At 32.0% G+C, this 25,309-nt stretch overlaps 1 long non-coding RNA gene across 6 annotated transcripts in view; it reads left to right on the top strand.

Annotated features, from left to right (window-relative positions):
• Positions 1 to 982: 982 nt before the first annotated feature.
• Positions 983 to 25,309, top strand: part of LOC129927605 (uncharacterized) — a 30,623-nt gene continuing 6,296 nt past the window's right edge. For 2 of the 6 annotated variants that reach the window (XR_008779189.1, XR_008779193.1), the window contains exons 1-5: positions 992 to 1,113; positions 1,221 to 1,324; positions 1,569 to 1,762; positions 2,463 to 2,586; positions 3,062 to 3,239. This is a non-coding gene — a long non-coding RNA (uncharacterized LOC129927605). Of the gene's footprint in view, positions 1,114 to 1,220; positions 1,325 to 1,568; positions 1,763 to 2,462; positions 2,587 to 3,061; positions 3,240 to 25,309 lie in introns of all 6 variants that reach the window. The other 4 variants (XR_008779190.1, XR_008779191.1, XR_008779194.1 and 1 more) reach the window with 4 other exon arrangements.

The raw sequence follows: 25,309 nt of genomic DNA, 5'->3' as shown, positions 1-25,309 counted from the left end.
TGTGTATTGAGCTTAAAAGGCAAGTAGTTCATTTAAATGTTAAGGATTTACCTTTTTTTAATATAATGTATACTGAAGTGATAGGCAAATTATGAATATTGTAATGCTTATTTTTAAATGTTTCATTTGAATTCCATCTTTTGTGTTAGTGTTTGCATTGGTGAATGCATTATCAATGTTAACAATTCTTTTTTTTTTTTTTTTTAAGCATTTGTGCTTTTTACTAAGCTTTTTCATCATGGGTACCCTTAGATAACATTTTGAATATTCTTTGTCCTCTTGGTCTTTAGTAATTGCTTTGAAATTATTTACATAAAAACACTCATTTCTGTCATTTAGCATTTAGAGTTAGGTACATATAGTCATGATTATTGTAACAAGTTAAATACAATTATATTTTCACATTTTTCAGATTAAGATGGTGAATAGATCTTATTCAAGAAATGGAGTGCCAATACAGATTATGGAAACCATCTACAAGTAGTTAATATGAAGAGCAGGACTAGGAGACTTGAAACAAGGCAACATATGTGATACCACAACCCTGCTTTTTTTTCTGATCTACTTTCTTGTCTATTTTTTTAAATACTTCCCCCCCAGCTCAGCTATTTGATATCTGGTTGAATTCAGATAACAATTGCCTCTTAATCTGTAATTGTAAAATTATTTATTTAGCTTGCACTTTTTTTTTAAATAGTTCAAGATGTTGAGTATTGATTCAACTTTTAGCTTGGGAGATAAATAGCCAAAGCTGTAAATAGACAGTCCAGGTAATTGAAACTAGAGGTAAACATCATGGGAAGTCCAATTATAAGGCAAGTATTTTTCCTTTATATCTTATTTAACATAATTAGTCAAACTATGTAATACTTATAGGCTTTACTATTGTTTCCATAGAAAAAACTTTTTTTAAAATACCATGAGATATTGTATTTAAGAGATATTCTAGCTCAGTATATGATGTTTCCATATATTATCAGCTTAACAAGCACACATTCTCTGCTGCCAACAGTACCAATTTGTCAACCAAGCAACAAATATTCCTTGGTAATCTGCTATCAGATAACAGTTTTCTCATTGGCATTTTTATGAATTAAAGCTTTCAAGGCTTAAGTAAGACTTACTTTTTTTTTCTTTGACTGCTAATTCTAAAATAATTTATCATTGCATGTTAAAAATAATAAAGAACTTTTTATACATATTTCTCTACCATTTTTCAGTGTTTTGGTCATGTTTCAGATTTGTTTAGCATAATCCTGTACTACATATTAACAAATGTTTGGTGTGTCTAGTTCATCTCTCTCACTATGAAGATGGCTACACAGTGAGTACAAAGTTTTATTTTCATTCACAACACAAATTTTACTATTGAAAAAAAATAATAAAAGCTATAGGTATTTAGTTTGCTAAACAACCTTCTTGTTATAGTGATCAAGTTTATTTGATGCATTACTAAGCCTTGGACAATGCATCATCATAACTAATATAATGTTCAAAGGCACTTATTAGTTTAAAATTTAGGTCAATCAAATAAGATAATGTGATCTAAACTGTTTTCTGGGTACCAGCTATCAGCAATGCACCCCTATGATATACAAGTCTTCATTGCCAAGTCACTCTGCCAAACAGTGTGTACACCTTTCTTGCAGTGGTAGTACTTTACTGTACTTCAATCACTTCAGGAGTCTGGATATGTCAGCCCAAGGCCAAGGAGATCAAGTTTGTGTCCAAGGTTACTTAGGTAATTCTCTGAGAACAATAGGTGAGTTGAATTCTAGTGTACCAGTCAAATATCTTTTAGCAAAATGAAAAAAAAAAAAAAAATTTATAACATATAAAAAATCTATTATATAAACACAATGTCTAGAGTTTTAGAGTACTCGTTTCAGACCATCTGATCATAGGTCAGATAGTGTTAAGCTCAACTGTTTCTATGGTCAATGGTTAACCATGGGTTGTTTGGCCAGCAAATTTTCAGATATTGCTCTAGTTTTAGGTTTATAAGATACATTTTCTTCTAAAGGGAATCAATTAGGACCAAAATGTAAACTTTTATAAAGTGGTGTACTTAATCACGCAAGAGCTGCTTCACATTGACTGTAAGAATGTTTGAATAGTGCATACATTTTCATAATAACTTACCCTCTGATTTGTAAGGTTGACAATTTATTAAATATATATTTTTGTTTTTAGAAAGTATACTGTATTATATAAAAAGAGCATGCATTGTCCTATAATTCTATACCAAAATGTAACGTTTTCTGATTACAAACAAAAATGTTATTGAAGTTTAATCATAACAGGGTGGAATTGAAACATTAACAATTCTGCCAGAATGTGGGAAATAATTATGGAGAAAAATTTATACACATGGGCAGGGGCAATTACTCTGTTTCCTTTTTTTTTAAAAATATATTATTGACATTTTTATTTCAATTTGTAAATTTGCTTCAACATTTCAGGTTTTTTTTTTAAAGACAGACACTACATGTTGCTGATCTGTGGGTTAGTGGCTCAATCATTGTGCACTGATTCTCCACTGATGCCTTGATTGCCATAAGTTTATCTACTGATCTACAGATCAAGGTAATAAATATTTTTCTACTCTATAACCCAAGAACTTCTTCTTTAGGATACATTGTTTTTACACTATGCGCCTAATTCTGTTGTATGTTTTAGGACCCTGGCAATAGTTTCTTAAACTTTCAGACAATCAGAGCTAGTTTAGAATGAAAGCACAAAACAAAAGCCAGATCTGTATAATGTTTTTTTTTTCTGAAAATGTTTTTAAAGAAAAGTCCAGATATAGCAGCTTATAAGGCCAACTTGGGAAATTAGGTATTTTTAAAACTTGTACTTATACTAAAGATATTTGAAGTATTTTTAAACTAGCTCTGTTTTTCAAGTTTTTTATTTATTTGTTTGCATTAGATTTAAATTTTTTAAATTAATTATTTGAAAAAAATATTTAGTTGCACTATTTTATCAATACTGCATTATATGGTAATGCATTTAGATGTGATAAATCTGTTAAACAGTGAGTTTTTCTCAAATCAACTAGGGACTAAATGGTCTATTAAACATGAGGTCAAGGAAAAAGGATGAACATTTCAAGGCTGCAGGAGGAACATTAAACATCTCTCTCACTGTGAAAAGATTCTACCGATCTACAAATGATCAACATGTTTTATCTAAAGTTCATCTGCCATTTCTTCAAATGGAGCCATAGTCAGAATAAGGTAAGAAATATTCTTATACTTCACAGTATTTATTTTTTTGTAAAGTGATGATCCTGCATTAGTTGTATGTTGTTTGTGCATGTTACTTTAAATATCCTGCATTAGTTGTATGTTGTATATGTATGCATGGTTCCTGTATTTGTTTTGTATATTATGATGTCAGTAATTACTTTACAAACACATAACAACTTCACACACAACTTGTAAGTTCACCTGTCTAGTTAAAGAAATTTGTATTGTATTTGTTTTAGTAGTGTCTAGTTATGAAAGTAAACTGAATTTTCATTTGTTAAACTTAGTGATATACCATTTTAATTTCAGTTAAAATATGTGGATGTTCCTATTAAATTTTTCAGAAAAACTGAATTGCTCTGAAATAATTCCAACTGTATAAATGTAAATATATTTCAACAAATAATGGAATTGGATTCTTTGTCATTTGGATTAATTCAATAGTAATGTATTCTAAATATGGAATTCAAACACAAAAATGAAAAGTTGTGAATCACCATCAACTTTCACTTTGCCACTTGGAGATTGGGATGATTCAAGTTACTGGAGATTGGGATGATTCAAGTTACCATTGTTGGGAGTTAATGTGAAAAAAAAAATCTACTATTCCATGTGATATGATATACAATTGCATGCAAAAAATCCTAACCCTAACACATTCAATGAACAATCAGTATGAACGTTTCCACCAAAGGAAATGTTGCAGCTCATGATGCATCTATTTATTTGGCTCCAGATATTCAACTGACGCACATTCGCAAAACAAATGTAAAAAAAAAAAAGATTTAATCCATTACATGTATATAATTGTGCAGGAACATTTGGGATTGTCATTTGTATCACACTCATCTCTCATTCATTGAGACTCTACACTTAATCTGGTGATCAAAATGTGTTTGCAATTCACAGTGAAATCATTCTTTGAGTGCTTAAAAAAGAAATTCATACGGATGTATAACTGTGTTAGACGTCTTCATTTATATTCTGACTGAACGTTTGTAACAATAATTAAGTCACACTCAAGGAACATATGAACGTGTCCATCAAAGGAAATATCGCCGCTCGTGATGCAACGCACACTAATCAACATTTGTACTTGCAGACCAACTAAATAGTTGCGGAGAAAACACATTTAATTGATGACTTTACTATGTTTAGCTTAGGACTTTTCAAAAGCGAAGACTGGACTCTTTAGCCATCTTCGTGTTCATAGGAAGGATTAATGGAGGACTTTTAAAATCGAAGACTGGACTCCTTAGCCATCTTCGTGTTTATAGGAATGATTAATGGAGGAATTTTAAAAGCGAAGACTGGACTCCTTAGCCATCTTCGTGTTCATAGGAATGATTAACGTAGGAATTTTAAAAGTGAAGACTGGGCTCTTTAGCCATCTTGTTAAAAGGATGTAGTTGAGGACTTTTTCAAAGAAGATCGGTCTCGGTGGCCATCTTTGTACTTATAGGAAAGGATATTGTATTATGTTTTAAACATGAGGATTTTTAGCTGAGGACTAGATGTATTAATAGTCATCAATTGAATTGTTGATCCAAGACAAAATAGTTGGTTATGTCTGTGTGCATTTGTAGACAACCCAGCAGTGCACATCCTTTTTCTTGTTTTGCTTTTTTCACGTGCTACAATGCCTTGGACAAAGCATCATCATAACTTGGAATGTTTAAAGGCATTATAAAAATATCATAGAAGAATGAGTTTGTGAAATAACCGGTTATTTCAGTTCAGTTGAATAATAGTTGGGACATAATTAGTTGAGTGCAAGCTTTGAGGCTGATTCAACTCACTCGACATTAGTTGAGTGCGAAGTTTGTGAGGCTGCTTCAGCCCTCAAACCGGATGCTTGTAGACCACCTTCAATAGCTTGAACACGACGTCATCACAAATATTGTTACAGTCAGTTCATCAAAATGAAGTTGTCGGTCGACAAGCTCAAAACAGGAGTCAGCCGAAAATGCAAGCCTGAAACTTTTTATTGGGCTCCAGCTATTCAACTGATGCACGTTTGCAAAACAAATGTTAAAAAAAAAGGATGAAAATAGAAGCCATCAGATGTATATGATTGTGCAGGAACAGTTGGGATTTGTGTCGTTTGTATCACGCTCATCTCTCATCCACTGAGACATTGTGAAGCGATGTAACCAGTGATGTTTCGAAACATCTCTATTTAATTGTGATGAGAATATCTACAAACGTTTGTGTACAAATATGTGATAATTCGCAGATTTTTCATCTCTGCACTTAATGTGGTGATCAAAATGTATTTGCGATTCCCAGTGAAATCATTCTTTGAGTGCTTAAAAAAGAAATTCATAAGGATGTATAACTGTGTTAGACGTCTTCATTTATATTCCGATGGAAGGTTTGTAACAATAATTAAGTCACACTCAAGGAACATAAGAACCTGTCCATCAAAGGAAATATCGCCGCTCGTGATGCAACGCACACTAATCAACATTTGTACTTGCAGACCAACTAAATAGTTGCGGAGAAAACACATTTAATTGATGACTTTACTATGTTTAGCTTAGGACTTTTCAAAAGCGAAGACTGGACTCTTTAGCCATCTTCGTGTTCATAGGAAGGATTAATGGAGGACTTTTAAAATCGAAGACTGGACTCCTTAGCCATCTTCGTGTTTATAGGAATGATTAATGGAGGAATTTTAAAAGCGAAGACTGGATTCCTTAGCCATCTTCGTGTTCATAGGAATGATTAACGTAGGAATTTTAAAAGTGAAGACTGGGCTCTTTAGCCATCTTCATGTTAAAAGGATGTAGTTGAGGACTTTTTTCAAAGAAGATCGGTCTCGGTAGCCATCTTTGTACTTATAGGAAAGGATATTGTATTATGTTTTAAACATGAGGATTTTTAGCTGAGGACTAGATGTATTAATAGTCATCAATTGAATTGTTGATCCAAGACAAAATAGTTGGTTATGTCTGTGTGCATTTGTAGACAACCCAGCAGTGCACATCCTTTTTCTTGTTTTGCTTTTTTCACGTGCTACAATGCCTTGGACAAAGCATCATCATAACTTGGAATGTTTAAAGGCATTATAAAAATATCATAGAAGAATGAGTTTGTGAAATAACCGGTTATTTCAGTTCAGTTGAATAATAGTTGGGACATAATTAGTTGAGTGCAAGCTTTGAGGCTGATTCAACTCACTCGACATTAGTTGAGTGCGAAGTTTGTGAGGCTGCTTCAGCCCTCAAACCGGATGCTTGTAGACCACCTTCAATAGCTTGAACACGACGTCATCACAAATATTGTTACAGTCAGTTCATCAAAATGAAGTTGTCGGTCGACAAGCTCAAAACAGGAGTCAGCCGAAAATGCAAGCCTGAAACTTTTTATTGGGCTCCAGCTATTCAACTGATGCACGTTTGCAAAACAAATGTTAAAAAAAAAGGATGAAAATAGAAGCCATCAGATGTATATGATTGTGCAGGAACAGTTGGGATTTGTGTCGTTTGTATCACGCTCATCTCTCATCCACTGAGACATTGTGAAGCGATGTAACCAGTGATGTTTCGAAACATCTCTATTTAATTGTGATGAGAATATCTACAAACGTTTGTGTACAAATATGTGATAATTCGCAGATTTTTCATCTCTGCACTTAATGTGGTGATCAAAATGTATTTGCGATTCCCAGTGAAATCATTCTTTGAGTGCTTAAAAAAAAAATTCATAAGGATGTATAACTGTGTTAGACGTCTTCATTTATATTCCGATGGAAGGTTTGTAACAATAATTAAGTCACACTCAAGGAACATAAGAACCTGTCCATCAAAGGAAATATCGCCGCTCGTGATGCAACGCACACTAATCAACATTTGTACTTGCAGACCAACTAAATAGTTGCGGAGAAAACACATTTAATTGATGACTTTACTATGTTTAGCTTAGGACTTTTCAAAAGCGAAGACTGGACTCTTTAGCCATCTTCGTGTTCATAGGAAGGATTAATGGAGGACTTTTAAAATCGAAGACTGGACTCCTTAGCCATCTTCGTGTTTAAAGGAATGATTAATGGAGGAATTTTAAAAGTGAAGACTGGACTCCTTAGCCATCTTCGTGTTCATAGGAATGATTAACGTAGGAATTTTAAAAGTGAAGACTGGGCTCTTTAGCCATCTTCATGTTAAAAGGATGTAGTTGAGGACTTTTTCAAAGAAGATCGGTCTCGGTGGCCATCTTTGTACTTATAGGAAAGGATATTGTATTATGTTTTAAACATGAGGATTTTTAGCTGAGGACTAGATGTATTAATAGTCATCAATTGAATTGTTGATCCAAGACAAAATAGTTGGTTATGTCTGTGTGCATTTGTAGACAACCCAGCAGTGCACATTCTTTTTCTTGTTTTGCTTTTTTCACGTGCTACAATGCCTTGGACAAAGCATCATCATAACTTGGAATGTTTAAAGGCATTATAAAAATATCATAGAAGAATGAGTTTGTGAAATAACCGGTTATTTCAGTTCAGTTGAATAATAGTTGGGACAATATTAGTTGAGTGCAAGCTTTGAGGCTGATTCAACTCACTCGACATTAGTTGAGTGCGAAGTTTGTGAGGCTGCTTCAGCCCTCAAACCGGATACTTGTAGACTACCTTCAATAGCTTGAACACGACGTCATCACAAATATTGTTACAGTCAGTTCATCAAAATGAAGTTGTCGGTCGACAAGCTCAAAACAGGAGTCAGCCGAAAATGCAAGCCTGAAACTTTTTATTGGGCTCCAGCTATTCAACTGATGCACGTTTGCAAAACAAATGTTAAAAAAAAAGGATGAAAATAGAAGCCATCAGATGTATATGATTGTGCAGGAACAGTTGGGATTTGTGTCGTTTGTATCACGCTCATCTCTCATCCACTGAGACATTGTGAAGCGATGTAACCAGTGATGTTTCGAAACATCTCTATTTAATTGTGATGAGAATATCTACAAACGTTTGTGTACAAATATGTGATAATTCGCAGATTTTTCATCTCTGCACTTAATGTGGTGATCAAAATGTATTTGCGATTCCCAGTGAAATCATTCTTTGAGTGCTTAAAAAAGAAATTCATAAGGATGTATAACTGTGTTAGACGTCTTCATTTATATTCCGATGGAAGGTTTGTAACAATAATTAAGTCACACTCAAGGAACATAAGAACCTGTCCATCAAAGGAAATATCGCCGCTCGTGATGCAACGCACACTAATCAACATTTGTACTTGCAGACCAACTAAATAGTTGCGGAGAAAACACATTTAATTGATGACTTTACTATGTTTAGCTTAGGACTTTTCAAAAGCGAAGACTGGACTCTTTAGCCATCTTCGTGTTCATAGGAAGGATTAATGGAGGACTTTTAAAATCGAAGACTGGACTCCTTAGCCATCTTCGTGTTTAAAGGAATGATTAATGGAGGAATTTTAAAAGTGAAGACTGGACTCCTTAGCCATCTTCGTGTTCATAGGAATGATTAACGTAGGAATTTTAAAAGTGAAGACTGGGCTCTTTAGCCATCTTCATGTTAAAAGGATGTAGTTGAGGACTTTTTCAAAGAAGATCGGTCTCGGTGGCCATCTTTGTACTTATAGGAAAGGATATTGTATTATGTTTTAAACATGAGGATTTTTAGCTGAGGACTAGATGTATTAATAGTCATCAATTGAATTGTTGATCCAAGACAAAATAGTTGGTTATGTCTGTGTGCATTTGTAGACAACCCAGCAGTGCACATTCTTTTTCTTGTTTTGCTTTTTTCACGTGCTACAATGCCTTGGACAAAGCATCATCATAACTTGGAATGTTTAAAGGCATTATAAAAATATCATAGAAGAATGAGTTTGTGAAATAACCGGTTATTTCAGTTCAGTTGAATAATAGTTGGGACAATATTAGTTGAGTGCAAGCTTTGAGGCTGATTCAACTCACTCGACATTAGTTGAGTGCGAAGTTTGTGAGGCTGCTTCAGCCCTCAAACCGGATGCTTGTAGACCACCTTCAATAGCTTGAACACGACGTCATCACAAATATTGTTACAGTCAGTTCATCAAAATGAAGTTGTCGGTCGACAAGCTCAAAACAGGAGTCAGCCGAAAATGCAAGCCTGAAACTTTTTATTGGGCTCCAGCTATTCAACTGATGCACGTTTGCAAAACAAATGTTAAAAAAAAAGGATGAAAATAGAAGCCATCAGATGTATATGATTGTGCAGGAACAGTTGGGATTTGTGTCGTTTGTATCACGCTCATCTCTCATCCACTGAGACATTGTGAAGCGATGTAACCAGTGATGTTTCGAAACATCTCTATTTAATTGTGATGAGAATATCTACAAACGTTTGTGTACAAATATGTGATAATTCGCAGATTTTTCATCTCTGCACTTAATGTGGTGATCAAAATGTATTTGCGATTCCCAGTGAAATCATTCTTTGAGTGCTTAAAAAAGAAATTCATAAGGATGTATAACTGTGTTAGACGTCTTCATTTATATTCCGATGGAAGGTTTGTAACAATAATTAAGTCACACTCAAGGAACATAACCTGTCCATCAAAGGAAATATCGCCGCTCGTGATGCAACGCACACTAATCAACATTTGTACTTGCAGACCAACTAAATAGTTGCGGAGAAAACACATTTAATTGATGACTTTACTATGTTTAGCTTAGGACTTTTCAAAAGCGAAGACTGGACTCTTTAGCCATCTTCGTGTTCATAGGAAGGATTAATGGAGGACTTTTAAAATCGAAGACTGGACTCCTTAGCCATCTTCGTGTTTATAGGAATGATTAATGGAGGAATTTTAAAAGCGAAGACTGGATTCCTTAGCCATCTTCGTGTTCATAGGAATGATTAACGTAGGAATTTTAAAAGTGAAGACTGGGCTCTTTAGCCATCTTCATGTTAAAAGGATGTAGTTGAGGACTTTTTTCAAAGAAGATCGGTCTCGGTAGCCATCTTTGTACTTATAGGAAAGGATATTGTATTATGTTTTAAACATGAGGATTTTTAGCTGAGGACTAGATGTATTAATAGTCATCAATTGAATTGTTGATCCAAGACAAAATAGTTGGTTATGTCTGTGTGCATTTGTAGACAACCCAGCAGTGCACATCCTTTTTCTTGTTTTGCTTTTTTCACGTGCTACAATGCCTTGGACAAAGCATCATCATAACTTGGAATGTTTAAAGGCATTATAAAAATATCATAGAAGAATGAGTTTGTGAAATAACCGGTTATTTCAGTTCAGTTGAATAATAGTTGGGACATAATTAGTTGAGTGCAAGCTTTGAGGCTGATTCAACTCACTCGACATTAGTTGAGTGCGAAGTTTGTGAGGCTGCTTCAGCCCTCAAACCGGATGCTTGTAGACCACCTTCAATAGCTTGAACACGACGTCATCACAAATATTGTTACAGTCAGTTCATCAAAATGAAGTTGTCGGTCGACAAGCTCAAAACAGGAGTCAGCCGAAAATGCAAGCCTGAAACTTTTTATTGGGCTCCAGCTATTCAACTGATGCACGTTTGCAAAACAAATGTTAAAAAAAAAGGATGAAAATAGAAGCCATCAGATGTATATGATTGTGCAGGAACAGTTGGGATTTGTGTCGTTTGTATCACGCTCATCTCTCATCCACTGAGACATTGTGAAGCGATGTAACCAGTGATGTTTCGAAACATCTCTATTTAATTGTGATGAGAATATCTACAAACGTTTGTGTACAAATATGTGATAATTCGCAGATTTTTCATCTCTGCACTTAATGTGGTGATCAAAATGTATTTGCGATTCCCAGTGAAATCATTCTTTGAGTGCTTAAAAAAGAAATTCATAAGGATGTATAACTGTGTTAGACGTCTTCATTTATATTCCGATGGAAGGTTTGTAACAATAATTAAGTCACACTCAAGGAACATAAGAACCTGTCCATCAAAGGAAATATCGCCGCTCGTGATGCAACGCACACTAATCAACATTTGTACTTGCAGACCAACTAAATAGTTGCGGAGAAAACACATTTAATTGATGACTTTACTATGTTTAGCTTAGGACTTTTCAAAAGCGAAGACTGGACTCTTTAGCCATCTTCGTGTTCATAGGAAGGATTAATGGAGGACTTTTAAAATCGAAGACTGGACTCCTTAGCCATCTTCGTGTTTAAAGGAATGATTAATGGAGGAATTTTAAAAGTGAAGACTGGACTCCTTAGCCATCTTCGTGTTCATAGGAATGATTAACGTAGGAATTTTAAAAGTGAAGACTGGGCTCTTTAGCCATCTTCATGTTAAAAGGATGTAGTTGAGGACTTTTTCAAAGAAGATCGGTCTCGGTGGCCATCTTTGTACTTATAGGAAAGGATATTGTATTATGTTTTAAACATGAGGATTTTTAGCTGAGGACTAGATGTATTAATAGTCATCAATTGAATTGTTGATCCAAGACAAAATAGTTGGTTATGTCTGTGTGCATTTGTAGACAACCCAGCAGTGCACATCCTTTTTCTTGTTTTGCTTTTTTCACGTGCTACAATGCCTTGGACAAAGCATCATCATAACTTGGAATGTTTAAAGGCATTATAAAAATATCATAGAAGAATGAGTTTGTGAAATAACCGGTTATTTCAGTTCAGTTGAATAATAGTTGGGACAATATTAGTTGAGTGCAAGCTTTGAGGCTGATTCAACTCACTCGACATTAGTTGAGTGCGAAGTTTGTGAGGCTGCTTCAGCCCTCAAACCGGATGCTTGTAGACCACCTTCAATAGCTTGAACACGACGTCATCACAAATATTGTTACAGTCAGTTCATCAAAATGAAGTTGTCGGTCGACAAGCTCAAAACAGGAGTCAGCCGAAAATGCAAGCCTGAAACTTTTTATTGGGCTCCAGCTATTCAACTGATGCACGTTTGCAAAACAAATGTTAAAAAAAAAGGATGAAAATAGAAGCCATCAGATGTATATGATTGTGCAGGAACAGTTGGGATTTGTGTCGTTTGTATCACGCTCATCTCTCATCCACTGAGACATTGTGAAGCGATGTAACCAGTGATGTTTCGAAACATCTCTATTTAATTGTGATGAGAATATCTACAAACGTTTGTGTACAAATATGTGATAATTCGCAGATTTTTCATCTCTGCACTTAATGTGGTGATCAAAATGTATTTGCGATTCCCAGTGAAATCATTCTTTGAGTGCTTAAAAAAGAAATTCATAAGGATGTATAACTGTGTTAGACGTCTTCATTTATATTGCGATGGAAGGTTTGTAACAATAATTAAGTCACACACAAGGAACATATGAACGTGTCCATCAAAGGAAATATCGCCGCTCGTGATGCAACGCACACTAATCAATATTTGCACTTGCAATTAAGTAGTTGTGGAGAAACACATTTAATTGATAAATTTACTGTCATTAGCTTAGGACTTTTCCTTTGTGGGTGGTGAGTCCTTAATGTTTGGCTGCACACTTGGTAGGTTTTTCCTATCTGAGCTTGAGTTATTGCCATAAATGAGATAAGTGAAATTAATATGTTTTAGTTTTTTTGTTACTATAAATAACTGACATTTTTCTGGATGTAAAGACATGCTCCAATGTGATTCCCTTTTTTGTAATTCATCTAATTTTCTTTGTAAAATTTCTGTATCTTGAGTTGTTTTTATTGTTTTATATATTATTCAATTGTCTGGAAACAATCTGACTTTTGTTCCTGAACTTATGCAATTTGGTAAATTATTTATGTACATTAAAAATAGTACTAAACCTAAGACTGAACCACATTTCCATCGACATGAATATTGATCATATAATTGACTTTTTTTTTTTTTATAATTATAAAGTTCCATTTCATATTTTTTTTTATAATTATAAAGTTCCATTTCAGATCTTTTAATTTTTCCAGTAATCCAACCACACAAAAACTTAATCTTCTATCAGCCTTCTCATGTTGCAGTGTTAACTTTTTATGTTCCTTTGTCTTCTTCATTGCTTATCTGAATTAGCTCTTGCTACTTTAGAAGTAAAATAACTGTTTTCTCTTACTTTATTTACAAATTCAAATTCATTCTTTATAAACATATAGCCTCCAATTAACTTTTAAAAAAATATTGTTAAAGGACTCTTTGGATTGCATCCAATTATCAATTCAAATGGAGAGTAGCCAGGAGTAGTTCTATCATCAATTCAGTAGTTATCATTGCCTTTGTAAGTGACCTCTAGCGTTCTCACCCTGAAGCCGCATGCAACCATGTGCTCTCTTCTGTGTCTTATAAATAGAGAGACTTCTTTTGGTCTGACAGTTATGCTGGGCAGGGCATGTATTCCATATGGGTGATGAACGTATGCCAAAAGCAGTCTTTTTTTGGTGAGGTGAAAGATGAACATGGTAACAGTGAATATTTCCAATAATCAGGGGACAAACATTTTTCATCACCATAGCTGTGATTCTTTCTGTTATCCATGGGCAGTCAATAAATGCTATTGGACATGATATCTTGTTGTTTTGCCAGCATAATTTTCTTACTGTTACCCATCATATTTTCTTAGTTTTACCTGTCATATTTTCTTAGTTTTACCTGTCATATTTCCTTAGTTTTACATGTCATATTATCTTAGTTATACCTGTTATATTTTCTTAGTTATACCTGTCATAGTATCTTGTTTTAACATGTTTATCATTAGTGACTGTGGTATATTTCACTAGTACACCATTAACATATGCTGGAAAAAATTCCAGTTTTACTTCAATATTATATACTGTAGGTTGGAACTTCATTTGTATTAACATTATTGCTTTGTTACCTATTCTGATTTCCAATTCCTTATCTATTTCTTGGTACATTATATTTTTGGAGAATTAGATTCTTGTCTTTAATGTTGATAATAAATTTCTCTTTGGTGATCTAGATTCCAATAATATTGCTTTTAACAGGATGCATTTCTTTCTTTGTTCTCTCTATTAATGAGTTAATAACACTCAAAGTCTTGCCTCTTAGTTTACATATGAATATATTAGAACAAGTATCTTCATTGTAATTGCAAGTTTTACAGATAGTCTGAAAATAACTTCAGTATTTCATCAGTTTCTTTAAGGTCCCTCATTTTTTGCCTATAAACATTCTCTTTATGCTCACGCTTGGTAGTTTCTGTTTTGTCTCCCTTGTTTTGAATTGCAGCTTTTATTTTTCAGTTGTTTTTTTTTTTAATTTCTGATTCTTTGTCTGGTTTTGCTTCCTTTTAATTTCTTTCAGCATCTAGTTGCATTTCTCTCTTCTCTTTGTGCTCTCGCCAACTCTTTAAAATATCAACTTGATTTTCTTTCCTTTCCATTTATGTCAAAATATCTTTCTTTTCTTCATCTTTAAGACCAAACAATTCAGCAACTTTCTTTACTTCAGTATATCCATCCATGTATCTATTAATACTTATCAAATGTACCAATGCATTCTGTACTTTTTTTTATAGATAATAATGATATCTAATATCTTTTATAGTTTACAATCACTGACAATATTATCAAGCCAATACTATTGTGATTAACATAACACACTAAATTGTCAACAATCTAATAATCAATGTCATAATCAATTATTATGTCTTTACAATATATTATTTTGTCATATAGAAAGAGAAAACAAAATTAATAAAATATTATAATGTAAAAAAAAATGTAACAAAGTTTATACCAAAATGTTACAATTATATAAATGATGATATGATGACTCAGTGCACTGAAAACTTTGATTAAATTGAGGAGGATTCGAGCAACACATTGACCTCACTCTCTTACCCTAAAGCACATCCTGTTCCAAAAGCATGATTTGGTCTATATATAAAAACAAACAAGCACAGCAGGAAAAAGACAGAAAATTTTCAAGAAATACTACATATACTTACAAATATAAATAAAAATGACTTAAAGACCCCAAGAAATTGTGCACAATATTAATACAATGTAAACATCAAAATAAACAATAGTCTTAACACAAAAATCTACAGTGTTAAATCTGCGACCTCTAAAACCTTATGTTCTGATCATATATATATTTTTTTTACACATTGAAAAAAGACAAAATTTAACAAGGACACTATATCAGTGATACCAAATTTTGACAAGAACAATACTGTCAACAGCTTTCTAAATATAGAACATAAAAATTAAAAATGAAAATCAAAATTATCAGTAATATATTTCAATACTGATTATCTTCCTGTAATGTCATTGAATACTAGCACTGATATAGCTCATCACTTTGAAGAGTGCTTCTTAATCTTTTCACTGTCCAACTTCAATAGAATGTATATAAATATATATATATACTGTTACTTGAGTTATATAATATATATCAGCACAAAATTACTGCCTGTGTCCAAATTTACAATTACTGTCCAACTTCAATACAATATATATACTTGTACTGCACAAAATTACTATTATTTGATGAGATATATAATATACACAAATGTACTGTCTGCCTGTGTCAAAATTTACAATTGCAGTTCAACTTCAATGCAATATATATACTTGTACTGCACATAATTACTGACTATTACTTGATGAGATATTTAATATACATTGGCATAAAAATATTGTCTGCCTGTGTCAAAATTTAAAATCACTGTCCAACTTCAATATACTATTTACTAATTAATTGTTGGTGCACCTGAAGTGTCTGGTTGATTTTTTGGGGCACTTTTTCATCCTTCAACTGTCTACAAGTGTTTACATACTATTTACAATCACTGTCCAACTTCAATATACTATTTACTAATTAATTGTTGGTGCAACTGAAGTGTCTGGTCAATTTTTGGGGCACCTTTATCATTTTTCAACTGTCTAGGAGTGTTTACATACTATTTACTAATGAGATATATAATATACACAAATGTACTGTCTGCCTGTGTCAAAATTTACAATTGCAGTTCAACTTTAATGCAATATATATACTTGTACTGCACATAATTACTGACTATTACTTGATGAGATATATAATATACATTGGCATAAAAATATTGTCTGCCTGTGTCAAAATTTACAATAAGTGTCCAACTTCAATATACTATTTACTAATTAATTGTTGGTGCACCTGAAGTGTCTGGTTGATTTTTTGGGGCACTTTTTCATCCTTCAACTGTCTACAAGTGTTTACATACTATTTACTTATGAGATATATAATATACACAAATGTACTGTCTGCCTGTGTCAAAATTTACAATTGCAGTTCAACTTTAATGCAATATATATACTTGTACTGCACATAATTACTGACTATTACTTGATGAGATATATAATATACATTGGCATAAAAATATTGTCTGCCTGTGTCAAAATTTACAATAAGTGTCCAACTTCAATATACTATTTACTAATTAATTGTTGGTGCACCTGAAGTGTCTGGTTGATTTTTTGGGGCACTTTTTCATCCTTCAACTGTCTACAAGTGTTTACATACTATTTACTAATGAGATATATAATATACACAAATGTACTGTCTGCCTGTGTCAAAATTTACAATTGCAGTTCAACTTTAATGCAATATATATACTTGTACTGCACATAATTACTGACTATTACTTGATGAGATATATAATATACATTGGCATAAAAATATTGTCTGCCTGTGTCAAAATTTACAATAAGTGTCCAACTTCAATATACTATTTACTAATTAATTGTTGGTGCACCTGAAGTGTCTGGTTTATTTTTTGGGGCACTTTTTCATCCTTCAACTGTCTACAAGTGTTTACATACTATTTACTAATGAGATATATAATATACACAAATGTACTGTCTGCCTGGGTTAAATTTTACAATTACAGTTCAACTTCAATGCAATATATATACTTGTACTGCACAAAATTACTGACTATTACTTGATGAGATATATAATATACATTGGCATAAAAATATTGTCTGCCTGTGTCAAAATTTACAATCACTGTCCAACTTCAATATACTATTTACTAATTAATTGTTGGTGCACCTGAAGTGTCTGGTTGATTTTTTGGGGCACTTTTTTATCCTTCAACTGTCTACAAGTGTTTACATACTATTTACTAATGAGATATATAATATACACAAATGTACTGTCTGCCTGTGTCAAAATTTACAATTACAGTTCAACTTCAATGCAATATATATACTTGTACTGCACAAAATTACTGACTATTACTTGATGAGATATATAATATACATTGGCATAAAATTATTGACTTCATCTGTCTACGAGTGTTTACATACTATTTACTAATGAGATATATAATATACACAAATGTACTGTCTGCCTGTGTCAAAATTTACAATTGCAGTTCAACTTTAATGCAATATATATACTTGTACTGCACATAATTACTGACTATTACTTGATGAGATATATAATATACATTGGCATAAAAATATTGTCTGCCTGTGTCAAAATTTACAATAAGTGTCCAACTTCAATATACTATTTACTAATTAATTGTTGGTGCACCTGAAGTGTCTGGTTTATTTTTTGGGGCACTTTTTCATCCTTCAACTGTCTACAAGTGTTTACATACTATTTACTAATGAGATATATAATATACACAAATGTACTGTCTGCCTGGGTTAAATTTTACAATTACAGTTCAACTTCAATGCAATATATATACTTGTACTGCACAAAATTACTGACTATTACTTGATGAGATATATAATATACATTGGCATAAAAATATTGTCTGCCTGTGTCAAAATTTACAATCACTGTCCAACTTCAATATACTATTTACTAATTAATTGTTGGTGCACCTGAAGTGTCTGGTTGATTTTTTGGGGCACTTTTTTATCCTTCAACTGTCTACAAGTGTTTACATACTATTTACTAATGAGATATATAATATACACAAATGTACTGTCTGCCTGTGTCAAAATTTACAATTACAGTTCAACTTCAATGCAATATATATACTTGTACTGCACAAAATTACTGACTATTACTTGATGAGATATATAATATACATTGGCATAAAATTATTGACTTCATCTGTCTACGAGTGTTTACATACTATTTACTAATGAGATATATAATATACACAAATGTACTGTCTGCCTGTGTCAAAATTTACAATTGCAGTTCAACTTTAATGCAATATATATACTTGTACTGCACATAATTACTGACTATTACTTGATGAGATATATAATATACATTGGCATAAAAATATTGTCTGCCTGTGTCAAAATTTACAATAAGTGTCCAACTTCAATATACTATTTACTAATTAATTGTTGGTGCACCTGAAGTGTCTAGTTGATTTTTTGGGGCACTTTTTCATCCTTCAACTGTCTACAAGTGTTTACATACTATTTACTAATGAGATATATAATATACACAAATGTACTGTCTGCCTGTGTCAAAATTTACAATTGCAGTTCAACTTTAATGCAATATATATACTTGTACTGCACATAATTACTGACTATTACTTGATGAGATATATAATATACATTGGCATAAAAATATTGTCTGCCTGTGTCAAAATTTACAATAAGTGTCCAACTTCAATATACTATTTACTAATTAATTGTTGGTGCACCTGAAGTGTCTGGTTTATTTTTTGGGGCACTTTTTCATCCTTCAACTGTCTACAAGTGTTTACATACTATTTACTAATGAGATATATAATATACACAAATGTACTGTCTGCCTGGGTTAAATTTTACAATTACAGTTCAACTTCAATGCAATATATATACTTGTACTGCACAAAATTACTGACTATTACTTGATGAGATATATAATATACATTGGCATAAAAATATTGTCTGCCTGTGTCAAAATTTACAATCACTGTCCAACTTCAATATACTATTTACTAATTAATTGTTGGTGCACCTGAAGTGTCTGGTTGATTTTTTGGGGCACTTTTTTATCCTTCAACTGTCTACAAGTGTTTACATACTATTTACTAATGAGATATATAATATACACAAATGTACTGTCTGCCTGTGTCAAAATTTACAATTGCAGTTCAACTTTAATGCAATATATATACTTGTACTGCACATAATTACTGACTATTACTTGATGAGATATTTAATATACATTGGCATAAAAATATTGTCTGCCTGTGTCAAAATTTAAAATCACTGTCCAACTTCAATATACTATTTACTAATTAATTGTTGGTGCACCTGAAGTGTCTGGTTGATTTTTTGGGGCACTTTTTCATCCTTCAACTGTCTACAAGTGTTTACATACTATTTACAATCACTGTCCAACTTCAATATACTATTTACTAATTAATTGTTGGTGCAACTGAAGTGTCTGGTCAATTTTTGGGGCACCTTTATCATTTTTCAACTGTCTAGGAGTGTTTACATACTATTTACTAATGAGATATATAATATACACAAATGTACTGTCTGCCTGTGTCAAAATTTACAATTGCAGTTCAACTTTAATGCAATATATATACTTGTACTGCACATAATTACTGACTATTACTTGATGAGATATATAATATACATTGGCATAAAAATATTGTCTGCCTGTGTCAAAATTTACAATAAGTGTCCAACTTCAATATACTATTTACTAATTAATTGTTGGTGCACCTGAAGTGTCTGGTTGATTTTTTGGGGCACTTTTTCATCCTTCAACTGTCTACAAGTGTTTACATACTATTTACTTATGAGATATATAATATACACAAATGTACTGTCTGCCTGTGTCAAAATTTACAATTGCAGTTCAACTTTAATGCAATATATATACTTGTACTGCACATAATTACTGACTATTACTTGATGAGATATATAATATACATTGGCATAAAAATATTGTCTGCCTGTGTCAAAATTTACAATAAGTGTCCAACTTCAATATACTATTTACTAATTAATTGTTGGTGCACCTGAAGTGTCTGGTTGATTTTTTGGGGCACTTTTTCATCCTTCAACTGTCTACAAGTGTTTACATACTATTTACTAATGAGATATATAATATACACAAATGTACTGTCTGCCTGTGTCAAAATTTACAATTGCAGTTCAACTTTAATGCAATATATATACTTGTACTGCACATAATTACTGACTATTACTTGATGAGATATATAATATACATTGGCATAAAAATATTGTCTGCCTGTGTCAAAATTTACAATAAGTGTCCAACTTCAATATACTATTTACTAATTAATTGTTGGTGCACCTGAAGTGTCTGGTTTATTTTTTGGGGCACTTTTTCATCCTTCAACTGTCTACAAGTGTTTACATACTATTTACTAATGAGATATATAATATACACAAATGTACTGTCTGCCTGGGTTAAATTTTACAATTACAGTTCAACTTCAATGCAATATATATACTTGTACTGCACAAAATTACTGACTATTACTTGATGAGATATATAATATACATTGGCATAAAAATATTGTCTGCCTGTGTCAAAATTTACAATCACTGTCCAACTTCAATATACTATTTACTAATTAATTGTTGGTGCACCTGAAGTGTCTGGTTGATTTTTTGGGGCACTTTTTTATCCTTCAACTGTCTACAAGTGTTTACATACTATTTACTAATGAGATATATAATATACACAAATGTACTGTCTGCCTGTGTCAAAATTTACAATTACAGTTCAACTTCAATGCAATATATATACTTGTACTGCACAAAATTACTGACTATTACTTGATGAGATATATAATATACATTGGCATAAAATTATTGACTTCATCTGTCTACGAGTGTTTACATACTATTTACTAATGAGATATATAATATACACAAATGTACTGTCTGCCTGTGTCAAAATTTACAATTGCAGTTCAACTTTAATGCAATATATATACTTGTACTGCACATAATTACTGACTATTACTTGATGAGATATATAATATACATTGGCATAAAAATATTGTCTGCCTGTGTCAAAATTTACAATAAGTGTCCAACTTCAATATACTATTTACTAATTAATTGTTGGTGCACCTGAAGTGTCTAGTTGATTTTTTGGGGCACTTTTTCATCCTTCAACTGTCTACAAGTGTTTACATACTATTTACTAATGAGATATATAATATACACAAATGTACTGTCTGCCTGTGTCAAAATTTACAATTGCAGTTCAACTTTAATGCAATATATATACTTGTACTGCACATAATTACTGACTATTACTTGATGAGATATATAATATACATTGGCATAAAAATATTGTCTGCCTGTGTCAAAATTTACAATAAGTGTCCAACTTCAATATACTATTTACTAATTAATTGTTGGTGCACCTGAAGTGTCTGGTTTATTTTTTGGGGCACTTTTTCATCCTTCAACTGTCTACAAGTGTTTACATACTATTTACTAATGAGATATATAATATACACAAATGTACTGTCTGCCTGGGTTAAATTTTACAATTACAGTTCAACTTCAATGCAATATATATACTTGTACTGCACAAAATTACTGACTATTACTTGATGAGATATATAATATACATTGGCATAAAAATATTGTCTGCCTGTGTCAAAATTTACAATCACTGTCCAACTTCAATATACTATTTACTAATTAATTGTTGGTGCACCTGAAGTGTCTGGTTGATTTTTTGGGGCACTTTTTTATCCTTCAACTGTCTACAAGTGTTTACATACTATTTACTAATGAGATATATAATATACACAAATGTACTGTCTGCCTGTGTCAAAATTTACAATTGCAGTTCAACTTTAATGCAATATATATACTTGTACTGCACATAATTACTGACTATTACTTGATGAGATATTTAATATACATTGGCATAAAAATATTGTCTGCCTGTGTCAAAATTTAAAATCACTGTCCAACTTCAATATACTATTTACTAATTAATTGTTGGTGCACCTGAAGTGTCTGGTTGATTTTTTGGGGCACTTTTTCATCCTTCAACTGTCTACAAGTGTTTACATACTATTTATTAATGAGATATATAATATACACAAATGTACTGTCTGCCTGTGTCAAAATTTACAATTGCAGTTCAACTTTAATGCAATATATATACTTGTACTGCACATAATTACTGACTATTACTTGATGAGATATATAATATACATTGGCATAAAAATATTGTCTGCCTGTGTCAAAATTTACAATAAGTGTCCAACTTCAATATACTATTTACTAATTAATTGTTGGTGCACCTGAAGTGTCTGGTTTATTTTTTGGGGCACTTTTTCATCCTTCAACTGTCTACAAGTGTTTACATACTATTTACTAATGAGATATATAATATACACAAATGTACTGTCTGCCTGGGTTAAATTTTACAATTACAGTTCAACTTCAATGCAATATATATACTTGTACTGCACAAAATTACTGACTATTACTTGATGAGATATATAATATACATTGGCATAAAAATATTGTCTGCCTGTGTCAAAATTTACAATCACTGTCCAACTTCAATATACTATTTACTAATTAATTGTTGGTGCACCTGAAGTGTCTGGTTGATTTTTTGGGGCACTTTTTTATCCTTCAACTGTCTACAAGTGTTTACATACTATTTACTAATGAGATATATAATATACACAAATGTACTGTCTGCCTGTGTCAAAATTTACAATTACAGTTCAACTTCAATGCAATATATATACTTGTACTGCACAAAATTACTGACTATTACTTGATGAGATATATAATATACATTGGCATAAAATTATTGACTTCATCTGTCTACGAGTGTTTACATACTATTTACTAATGAGATATATAATATACACAAATGTACTGTCTGCCTGTGTCAAAATTTACAATTGCAGTTCAACTTTAATGCAATATATATACTTGTACTGCACATAATTACTGACTATTACTTGATGAGATATATAATATACATTGGCATAAAAATATTGTCTGCCTGTGTCAAAATTTACAATAAGTGTCCAACTTCAATATACTATTTACTAATTAATTGTTGGTGCACCTGAAGTGTCTAGTTGATTTTTTGGGGCACTTTTTCATCCTTCAACTGTCTACAAGTGTTTACATACTATTTACTAATGAGATATATAATATACACAAATGTACTGTCTGCCTGTGTCAAAATTTACAATTGCAGTTCAACTTTAATGCAATATATATACTTGTACTGCACATAATTACTGACTATTACTTGATGAGATATATAATATACATTGGCATAAAAATATTGTCTGCCTGTGTCAAAATTTACAATAAGTGTCCAACTTCAATATACTATTTACTAATTAATTGTTGGTGCACCTGAAGTGTCTGGTTTATTTTTTGGGGCACTTTTTCATCCTTCAACTGTCTACAAGTGTTTACATACTATTTACTAATGAGATATATAATATACACAAATGTACTGTCTGCCTGGGTTAAATTTTACAATTACAGTTCAACTTCAATGCAATATATATACTTGTACTGCACAAAATTACTGACTATTACTTGATGAGATATATAATATACATTGGCATAAAAATATTGTCTGCCTGTGTCAAAATTTACAATCACTGTCCAACTTCAATATACTATTTACTAATTAATTGTTGGTGCACCTGAAGTGTCTGGTTGATTTTTTGGGGCACTTTTTTATCCTTCAACTGTCTACAAGTGTTTACATACTATTTACTAATGAGATATATAATATACACAAATGTACTGTCTGCCTGTGTCAAAATTTACAATTACAGTTCAACTTCAATGCAATATATATACTTGTACTGCACAAAATTACTGACTATTACTTGATGAGATATATAATATACATTGGCATAAAATTATTGACTTCATCTGTCTACGAGTGTTTACATACTATTTACTAATGAGATATATAATATACACAAATGTACTGTCTGCCTGTGTCAAAATTTACAATTACAGTTCAACTTCAATGCAATATATATACTTGTACTGCACAAAATTACTGACTATTACTTGATGAGATATATAATATACATTGGCATAAAATTATTGACTTCATCTGTCTACGAGTGTTTACATACTATTTACTAATGAGATATATAATATACACAAATGTACTGTCTGCCTGGGTTAAATTTTACAATTACAGTTCAACTTCAATGCAATATATATACTTGTACTGCACAAAATTACTGACTATTACTTGATGAGATATTTAATATACATTGGCATAAAAATATTGTCTGCCTGTGTCAAAATTTACAATCACTGTCCAACTTCAATATACTATTTACTAATTAATTGTTGGTGCACCTGAAGTGTCTGGTTGATTTTTTGGGGCACTTTTTCATCCTTCAACTGTCTACAAGTGTTTACATACTATTTACAATCACTGTCCAACTTCAATATACTATTTACTAATTAATTGTTGGTGCAACTGAAGTGTCTGGTCAATTTTTGGGGCACCTTTATCATTTTTCAACTGTCTAGGAGTGTTTACATACTATTTACTAATGAGATATATAATATACACAAATGTACTGTCTGCCTGGGTTAAATTTTACAATTACAGTTCAACTTCAATGCAATATATATACTTGTACTGCACAAAATTACTGACTATTACTTGATGAGATATTTAATATACATTGGCATAAAAATATTGTCTGCCTGTGTCAAAATTTACAATCACTGTCCAACTTCAATATACTATTTACTAATTAATTGTTGGTGCACCTGAAGTGTCTGGTCAATTTTTATGGCACCTTTTTCATCCTTCAATTGTCTACAAGTGTTTGATTTGTGATAGGGTAAAGCAATTGTGAATATGTAATATTTAAAATAGATTTTTATTAATTTATGTAAATTTTTACTATTTTCACCATCTGAGCTGTGAATGAATCTTGTTTTTAATGACCCAACTGTATAAAACTTAGCTCTTGAGCTATGAAGGGGGAATAACCCTTGAGAGATTATGGGCATGACATAGCCTTAATTGTGCTGATGTGCCAAAAACAAAAAATATCAGTACCTTCCAACTGTTGGGCACCTATATGGTCATCAATTGTTGGAATACTTCATCCCTCATACCAACTGTTGGGCACCTCAAGTGTGTCC

Source organism: Biomphalaria glabrata, chromosome 8, assembly GCF_947242115.1.
Source record: "Biomphalaria glabrata chromosome 8, xgBioGlab47.1, whole genome shotgun sequence".
NCBI lineage: Eukaryota > Metazoa > Mollusca > Gastropoda > Planorbidae > Biomphalaria > Biomphalaria glabrata.
Note: the sequence above shows the minus strand (reverse complement) of the source record. Positions and strands in the feature narration are given on the sequence as shown.